The sequence below is a fragment of the Ceratosolen solmsi genome, unplaced genomic scaffold (assembly GCF_000503995.2).
Source record: "Ceratosolen solmsi marchali unplaced genomic scaffold, CerSol_1.0 scaffold10, whole genome shotgun sequence".
NCBI lineage: Eukaryota > Metazoa > Arthropoda > Insecta > Hymenoptera > Agaonidae > Ceratosolen > Ceratosolen solmsi.
In genome coordinates this window covers 3966648-3976266 of record NW_011948412.1, presented here as the reverse complement: position 1 = coordinate 3976266, position 9619 = coordinate 3966648, and positions in this window count along the sequence as shown.

Sequence of the window (9619 nt, the reverse complement as noted above, 5' to 3'; positions counted from 1 at the left end):
GAGAAAAAGAGAAAAAAAGTAAAAGAGAGAGAGAGAGAGAGATAGAGAGAGAGAGAGAGAGAGAGAGAGAGGGGGGGGTTGAATTAGGTTCGATTTATTGATGATAAGAGAGGCTGCTGCTACTGCTGTGCACGATCGCGGACTCACTTTTATTCCACGAGATATTGTCTGAGATTCATAGTATTGTTTCGATTGCTCTTTCTCGATATGAAAAACGTAGATTGAAAAATACTTGAAAAACTTTTTCCTACTTTTTTTTATGAATAGTTGGATGAACCGAGTAAGAGTTATTTGAGCTTCGATAGTCGGCTTAAATTAGTCTCGAACAAACGAGAATGATTAAAACGTTACATTTAATACCGTTCCTTAAATCTTTATCGGCTGATTTGTTTCGAAAATTTAATGACGAATTTCATCATTTATATCGCTTCTTTTCACGTTACAGCAAAGTAAATTAATTTATTCGAATGAAGTGTAGTATGCATATTAAATTTCCACTTGGATATTTTCAAATACATAAGCAAAAATATAATAAAAAGAGTACACGATCGCATGCGTATATTAATGGATCAATTTGCAATTAAAAATGTTAAAGTGCAAGGATACTTTACATGACACTTTGGACATACTCATTTTATACGAACCGTAGCTGTGGAATTTTTTCACGGGGTTGCACCGGAATTTACACGCACTTTACAGATATCTTAAATGCAATAATATACGCATCGAAAGTATAGGCCTAAATATTTAGAACGTCAAGAGTAATTGGTACGGCGGTCCATAATTACATTTGACTTGATGAAAAAAGGTGTTAATAAGCTCATTTATATCAGCTAAACTGTGTACAGTCATTCTTCAGGTCGCTCAGTCAAAGAACGAGAACGCTCGCATAAATTTCACATGTCCCTCTGTACTCCGTCCATCCCACCTGGCCACTCAGCATCGGTTTCTTTTACATTTTTTCACCTTCCCGCCTTTTCGTTTTTATTTTCGAGGAAGGAGCAGCCACAATTCACGGGGCTCCACTAACGATCCGGAAGGAGGAGCCTGCCAGTTGAAATTGCGTTTAATGGCGCTGCCCTACGCCCACGAGACACACGTTGGATTTTTGATTTTTTGACGAAAGATGAGGTGCGAGGAGGAGGTGGAAGAAGAGGAGGTGAAGAGGATTAAGTACCGGAGTATCATTTTGTCTTGCACACACGCCGATCGTACTTGACCGCAAGCCTTCCTTCCTTTTGCCAATTTCGTCACGTGCGAGGAGCTCGGATTCTCCCCCCCCCCTCCATCACCCTCATATTTTCCATGATTAATCCACTTTTGCCTCTTATCTCATCTACTTATTTATTCCTTTTATTTTTCTTATTTTCATATCGCGAAGCATTCCGTTTTCTAAGTAATAATTTGATAATTCCAAGCTTTTTTTGGTTTCTTGCAATGTCCGTTCTATTAAATATTTCTTAAATCAGTACTCACTGTTGTCAAAAATCGCCTCCCTCATCAAACAGTCGCTTCTTTCACTAATCTCTTATAAAAAAAAAAACAGCTCTTTTTTTCGCTTTATGAAAGCCAATTGACTTTGGCGATCTTGTCTTTCCTCGATCGAATGGAATGTCCCTCTCCGCAACGGCGGGCAATCGAACCGTAACAATATTTTGCCACCGAAGCGGAGCATTTTAAACAAAAGCCGCGCCGCCCGCGTGCAGAGTAATCATTAATTTGCCCACTTTTCCGAGTCGGTTCACTTGAAAAGAAAAGGGAGTTTGAAAAATAGGCGAGGCTGAGCGAGATTCGGTCGGCTCGATAGATGATGTAATGCCTTGAGTTCCGCGCGGCGCTCCGTCTCTTACATGCGTGTAGGCAAGCACGGCAATCATGGCCGGGTGATCGGCCTATTTGTAGGCACTCACGCTCAACGCACGCGTGCACGTGCGCACAGGCGGACACTGTTCGTCTTGTTGGTATGAGCTCCAAGCGATACGACGGCATCGGTACCGGAATCGCTGGAAAAATTAAAAGAACGTCTATTACGTTGGCTGTTTTTGCACGGTGCGCGATGAGATATCAAGAAACACCCCGGATTTTCCCATCAATTTGCCAGGATAGTTATTATTTTTGCCACGATATCTTCATCGCGATATCGTGCGCCGAGGAAATTCGGTCTCCTCTGCTCGGGCAGCTAAGTTTAATAACGATCGCGATAATTATTAAAGCCTATATATTCGTTTCTCCAAGGTGACGATGAAGCGGCAAACTTTCGCAGTTCGAAGTAAAGTTTATGTCGATATGCTCAAAGATAATTCAATCCTTTATCCGGCATGATATACGCCAGTGATTATATGAATTTTTGACACTGGTTTGGCACGCTGCATGTCAGCTGGCATTTAAAATTCTGAATAACTGTCTTCTTCGTTTCGAGTTATTTATGTAACGCGCAGCTTAATTACACGCACACATAGGAAATGCTACTTGATTCAGAATGACAACCTTAGAATGTTATTTCATGCCTATGTTATAATGTAAACTAAAAAGAAAGCCTAAAACTTGTTTAATAGACAAAGTATTGCACAATATTATATTGAAACTTGAACAATAAAAATATTACGAGCCACCGTGCCATAGTAGAATAGGCATTATATTTTTCATATCGTTGTATACCTTGCCCCCTCCCTCCCCCTCCCCATCTCTCACTCTTTCTCACTCTTTCTCACTCTTTCTCTCTCTCTCTCTCTGTCTCTCTCTCTCTCTGTCTCTCTCTCTCTCTGTCTCTCTCTGTCTCTCTCTGTCTCTCTCTGTCTCTCTCTGTCTCTCTCTGTCTCTCTCTGTCTCTCTCTGTCTCTCTCTGTCTCTCTCTGTCTCTCTCTGTCTCTCTCTGTCTCTCTCTGTCTCTCTCTGTCTCTCTCTGTCTCTCTCTGTCTCTGTCTCTGTCTCTCCATCGTAGTATATATGTACCCGCATCGCAGAGAAAATATACAAACTTATAACGAGACGAGCAAAGCAGCTCGAAACAATGGTTACGAACAAAAAGGTACGCGCTTGGATATCATAAGCGCGTGTACGTACAAGCGATCGGAATACGATTGGTTGAACCGGGTGTATTCTAGAGGATAACGTAAAGAGTTTACGAGGAAAATCGAGAGCGAGCGGCAAAGTGGTAAGGACAATGGCAAAAAGAGCGAGTTATAATGCAAGAGAAGGCAATCGGAGAATAAACCAAGGGATGCATTAGTCGAATAAAAGGTCTGTTCGTCTAATGCGCAAAAGGGTGTTTTTCAAGGAGGATGGGTGAAAGGAAAGGGATGGATGCAATAAGATGAGACGGACTAGTCGTGAGATACCGAAAGATCTTTTTTTTTGATTTATGGATCTGAATTAAGTCACGAAGAACGGATTTATCGAAGATAGAAACTGGAACGCGAGCAACAAGTGTTGCCGCGGTTGATAACTTTTATGACCCTCATTACGGATAGTATGTTATGGCTGTGCCTTTAATGCCGTAATAAATTAAGCTACTTGATTAAATCGTTATCGATGCGAGGGGTGGAATCCGATTATTAATCGAATTGTGGTCGAAATGACGGAATGAATGTAGTTTGTCCGACTTTTCGCGCGATAAATCAACTGATATATAAGGCTGGAAAAACTTTTCATATTAATTATTAAGGTTTATTATCGGTTTATTATAGGTTTATAGTATCTTATATTTAAAAGAACTATGAGAAATTATTTGCAAAAATGCAACTTTACCGATGATCTGGAAATTATTGCAAAATCAAGTTCAAATTTTTTTTAAAACATTTGTAAGGTCTTTTTTACAATTGAAGAAATTATGAATATGCAATTAGTATGCAAATCTACATTTTCTTCTAGGAGTATCGAAAGCATGTATATCAACATTTAAAAGAATTATGTTAATACAAACATCTGTTTGTATAACCATAATTTTGCTATATTGTCAAAAATGTTAAAAAATTTTCATCTAAAAAGACTATTGGAAATTAAATTGAATAGTCATATCAATATAATATCGAATAGAAATTTTTCCATTGCAAATATGATTTTCAAATGATTATATGTTAGATTTATTGTGATATTATACATAGTATTTAATACTGGCATAGATATATAGTCAAATAGTTTAGTATAACGTAAGATCTAAACTAATGAGTAATTTTCTATCTAAAATTAAATATCTAAATTCATCAAGTTTCATTATTTTTCATACAATCTAATTATATTGTATATAAAATGAATTAATACACAAACATACGTTGTACGTTATATATATATATATATATATATACGTTCAATGAATAATTAAACATACCTATGTATAATAATTTTTATTAAAAAATATAATCGATTAAGTATTAACGCAAATTTAACAAATTATTGATTAAAGAAAACATGTTCTACTCGTATAACTATATTGTATTTAAATTAAATTATTTTAATAATTTTATTTATTATTAAATAATAATCTATGATAACACAAATTTTATGAGAGTAATAAAATACTATATTTGAAAGTTTTCAATGTACTGTTGTAATTCGTTATATTAATTTTTGTTTTATATGAACCTTTTTTTTTTCGTAAACAAAGGAAAAATTTTACGGATATTATGTATATCAGTAAAAAAATCTTCTTTTTATGAATAATTAGTATACAATAATTTTACTTACTTTACATATTCAAGGCATTGCAATTGATCATTCATAGAATGTGCAACTTATTCATATACATTAAATAAAAGCAGTCGGATTATTAAAATTATTCATGCGTAAATAGAAGATGACACTATTTATTTTGAGCAAGTACGTGGATTCAACCTTAATAAAGAAATTTGTCAATACTCACATATGTATAGTAGTAGAATACTATAGTAAGAAATGCATCTGTATATTGATGACTATGCACGTGAGAAATATTCCCAACGTTCTATTGACTCAACAGCAGAGAGAAAGTCATAAGAAAGGAGTAAGAATACGAAATGGCAGATTAAAAGAATAAGAAGAAGTATAAGAAGGAGAAGAAGAAGAGGAGGAAGAAGAATAGTAGTAGATGATGATGATGATGATGATGATGATGATGATGATTATGACGATGATTATGATTATGATTATTATTATTATTATTATTATTATGATTATGATGATTATGATGAGAAAGACGAGGACGACGACGACGATGATGGAAAAGGATGCAGGGGCTGTGTAGAGGCTCGGCGCCGAAACGGCCGTTCCACTTGTTTCACTGGTTCCTTCGGCCTCGCGTCGCGCATTTATTTTTCTCTCCACGGGCTGCCGCCGCCACCGCCGCCACCGCCGCGTACGCTCGCAACAACTTTCGCCCTTGGACCGCTCGCATTGCTCTTATTTAAACAACATACCTAACTCGTTCGCCTCTCTCTCTCTCTCTCTCTCTCTCTCTCTGTCTGTTTTTCTTTCTTAGCGACTCCCCCGCCTCCCACCAGCGTCACTTGGCAGTGCACACGAGGCCAGGGACGTAAGATTTCATCTGCAAAAGACTTTTCTTTTCCGCGCTTACGAACCTGTTTCACGCCTCTGGACTATCGTCTCGGATTTCCTTCGTTAAAAATGTTGCTTTTATCTCTTTCTTTCTTTCTCTCTATCTTTCTCTCTCTCTCTCTCTCTCTCTCTCTCTCTCTCTATATATATATATATATATATATATATATCTATTTCTTTCTCTTTTGAATGCTGTTTTCATTTGTTTTGTTTAAACTGTTAATTCGTTTTGCTTATAAAATGATAAGAGTTTTAGTGGACCTCAGACCTTATGTTGCATCGGAAATTTTATTATGTAGATTTGTGCTTGCATTAATGGAAATAAATGGTTAATGTTAATTCGATGCTGATGAATAAGAGAACATATAAAAAATAGAGGAGCTTATCCTTGCGTAATTAATAATTTTTAATTATAATTAACATAAAGGCGTTGTTTTTATATCTCAAGGGATTTCCAGTATTTATTCAATTAAATGTCTTCTATGCATTTTTATATCACTACGATTAGGATTACTGTTTTAAAAAATAGAACTCGTATATAAGAAATTGAGAGAATAATTCCAAATGTGTGAAACTGAAATTTAATTTTCAACTTATTACGGTAATTTAAGCAATAATAACATATATTTAGCACGGTACGCCTTGATTTTCACATAATATTCTTTAAATAGAAAGCCCATATCATATAGATTATAAAAAAAATTTTCTAAATCTATACAAAAACTACTATGGATTTCTATCTCAAGATTGTAAATGCATGGCTATCGAAATATATGGACGAATCCGGTCGTACAATTTGAAAACTGACCAACAAGCAACGCTGTTCGATCCAACTGAAAATATCGCTAAAAAATAAAACGAACAGTCTAGAAAATTCAATGCTCACGAGCTTGGCGTCGTGCTTAAAATAAGGCGGCACATGCGAATATGCAGCATCTCTCTCAGTTAAAAAGAGCGGCCGCGCGGAGAGTTTGCTCTGGTCCGGCAGGTACCGTCGACCGGCATCGTTGTCGTCGTTCATGGCACTGATCGTCCGCGATACCGACTGTAATTTAAAATCATCGGGCCAGCCAGACAAAACAGGCAGCCACAGCTAAACAAGTGTGTGTATCTGCGCTCTCTCTCTCTCTCTCTCTCTGTCTGTCTCTTTCCTTCTCTCCCTCGTTCACTCGCCCCCACAGTATCTTGATTACGTATTCCTTGGGTGACGCTCTCCTGCTGCATTTCATACGTCTGCACAGTAGGTTCTGTTCCTCTTTTAATAGTGTGCGTTTAGTACGAAAAGGTGACAACGGTCAAATATTGCTAATATAGCTGATTTGGAAATGTTCATAATGTTTGCTTATCGAAGATATGCGAAGAATGATACCGAATGAAGAACATTTCCAAGTCGAGACCTTCGTTCTCATAAGAGAAGAAATCGGGACCGAATGACGATTGCGATATTGGATAAGTGCAACAAAACTCTTCCTTCAAAAGTGTATTCAAGACAATAGGTTAGGGTCCGAGTCGAGAGGTCAGCCGTTCTTCGCGATTTTCATCTTCCATTAAGTAAATTTCAATAGGCTATGCCGAAAAATTCCTAATGGCCCGCGGTGGAAAAGGAGCGAGACAGATGAAACACGAGCAAATTAAGGTAGGCCGCGAAGATAAGCAAATCGGGGACGTATTCTTGTTAAGCAGTACTGGCTTTTCCAGCTTCCTTGCCGCGAAAGAAATTTCGCGGTACGATAACGCCCATATATATGTTGGAATAAAAGACTCAGCTACCGCGAGCGCACCTGCGTCAACGCACGTTTCTCATTTCTCCCCCCCCCCTCTCCTTCTATCTCTCCTTCGCTCTCTCTCTCACTCTCTCTCTCTCTCTCTCTCTCTCTCTCACTCACCCCTCTCACCCTTTTACTCTCTTCACCGCTCTGTTATTCCTCTTTCGTGTTCTATTGTTCGTTTCTCGCTCATACTCGTGCATTCGCCGGGCTTGTTTCTACTTTGTGAATAAGAGGAGGGGAGAAAGAGGGACGCGATTCCAGGCGAAAGATAAAGTAAGAAGAAGGAGAGAGGCGTTCCTATACGATTATACGTTATATATGTATGTATATTTGTTTCCATCTAACTTCGTCTTGAAATCCGGCAGTGGTTGCTTAGTCGGTGTATTAGTTAGGATTTTCGTTCTGCTGCAATTTACAGATTATAATTTTACAATAATATGAATATTTTAATGAATGTTAAAGAGTTTCCATTTGTTTACTTTTTCTTTAGATTTTTGATGATTCGTGAATACAAATTATGAAACTATTAGATCTTAGTTATTAACCATGTTATTACTATTTTTTACTTAGGAAGCGAATAATCATTTAATATCCTTAACAATAATTTTTATTATATAGATTTGAAAAAAAGATGTTTGCCAAAGTGGTGGTTATTTATTGATTTATATATATTCTGAAATACAAATTGTAAATCTAGACGTCGATATTTCTTAAAGTTAATATTGTATGAATAGTGAACGTACATAAAGTGAAGCGATAATTCATGATTTCAAATAATTAACTGCTAGATGTTAGCTTTTTCCTTAATCAAGGTATATTTATCTATATAAATGACGAATTTTTTATACAATTTAAGACAAATTATTTTGGATTTTAAGATTTTCATCGAGCCGCGAACATTAATTCTAGTTCAAGACTATTTATAAAAAATAGATTGCAATTTATAAGTATCAAAGTCTCAACGCTATGTTTGAATGTGTAAAAATTACTTTTCTACAGCTCTTAACGGCTGCAATTAGTTACTCACGTGTAGGCCTGTGTAAACAAAAACTATTAATTAATTATGGGAATAATCGATCAATATCCATTTATTCGGTCGCATCTATTTATAATTCAGCGGTTAACACGAGCTGGTGCATAAATCCAACCGACCAAACGTTGATGGCGCAAGTAATGCGAAGGTATAAGCGTTTAGTCGCGCCTGAAGAGAATGAAAGAGAGAAATAGAGAGAGAGAGAGAGAGAGAGAGAGAGAGAGAGAGAGAGAGAGAGAGTGAGTGAGAGAGAGGGGGGATGGGGAGAGGAAGGGAGAGAGGAGACAGAGACAGAGAGTATAGTGTGTCTCCGGGCAGTGATTTCCATCGGAGCTTCGGTTCCTCCTCCTACTACCTTGTCGCGCTGATTTGTTACGAATGGATATCGATTCGCGGCAGCTCGTTCGGCAGTTTCTTATTCGTCCTCGGCGAAGAGCTTAAGGGATTCGTGTGGCCGATCAGCTCGACTGACAAGGGCGGCGTGAAGAATCGTCTCGGCGAATTATTGGAAACGTGTCTATGGTGCGAGGAATTACGAGCTACGGGAAAACCTCGTTACATTTTCTTTTTGTATGGGTACATTGTATCATGATCTTCTTACACATTAAAGTATTGTATTAATTATGTATTTATATGAAATTCTGTTGTTTCTTCTTTTTTTTTTTTTTTTTGTATTCGTATATGCAATATTGACTATATAATTGTCTTTGTAGATTTCTCAAAGTAGAGCAAATTTACTTTGGACGAATTATTTTCCTTTACAACCAGAGTTTCGAAATTTCTTTATGTTACTATGTTTAGAAACTCTTGAATATCGGTTTTACATTGTACGCAATTTTTTCTTACTTATCTTCTATTCCTCATTATGCGCTTTTGTCTATCTTATACGTAGGAAGTAATTTCAGTTGTAAATTTATGTAGTTTATCCATGATCGTTCATTAAGTTACAAGCTATACAATGTCGTACGATTGAAAGAACGTGATGTTATATTCCACTGAATGTGACACAAGTTACTCGATATCGTGCCCTATACTACACACTAACCACATAAGTGTAAAAATATTTTGAAAATGTACGGGCAGCTTTTAAAAAGCGTTTGAAATACAAGATACTCATGTTTCAACGATTATAGAAAACACACTTAAATTGATACTTTTTTTACAATTGCAAAAATGATCTAATTTTGACAATATTTTCATAAATTAATTTCATAAAATGTTTCATAAAATTATATTGCTAATATGCAGTTTGAGGTTTTTCGTTAAAATACTATAAAATACTATAAAA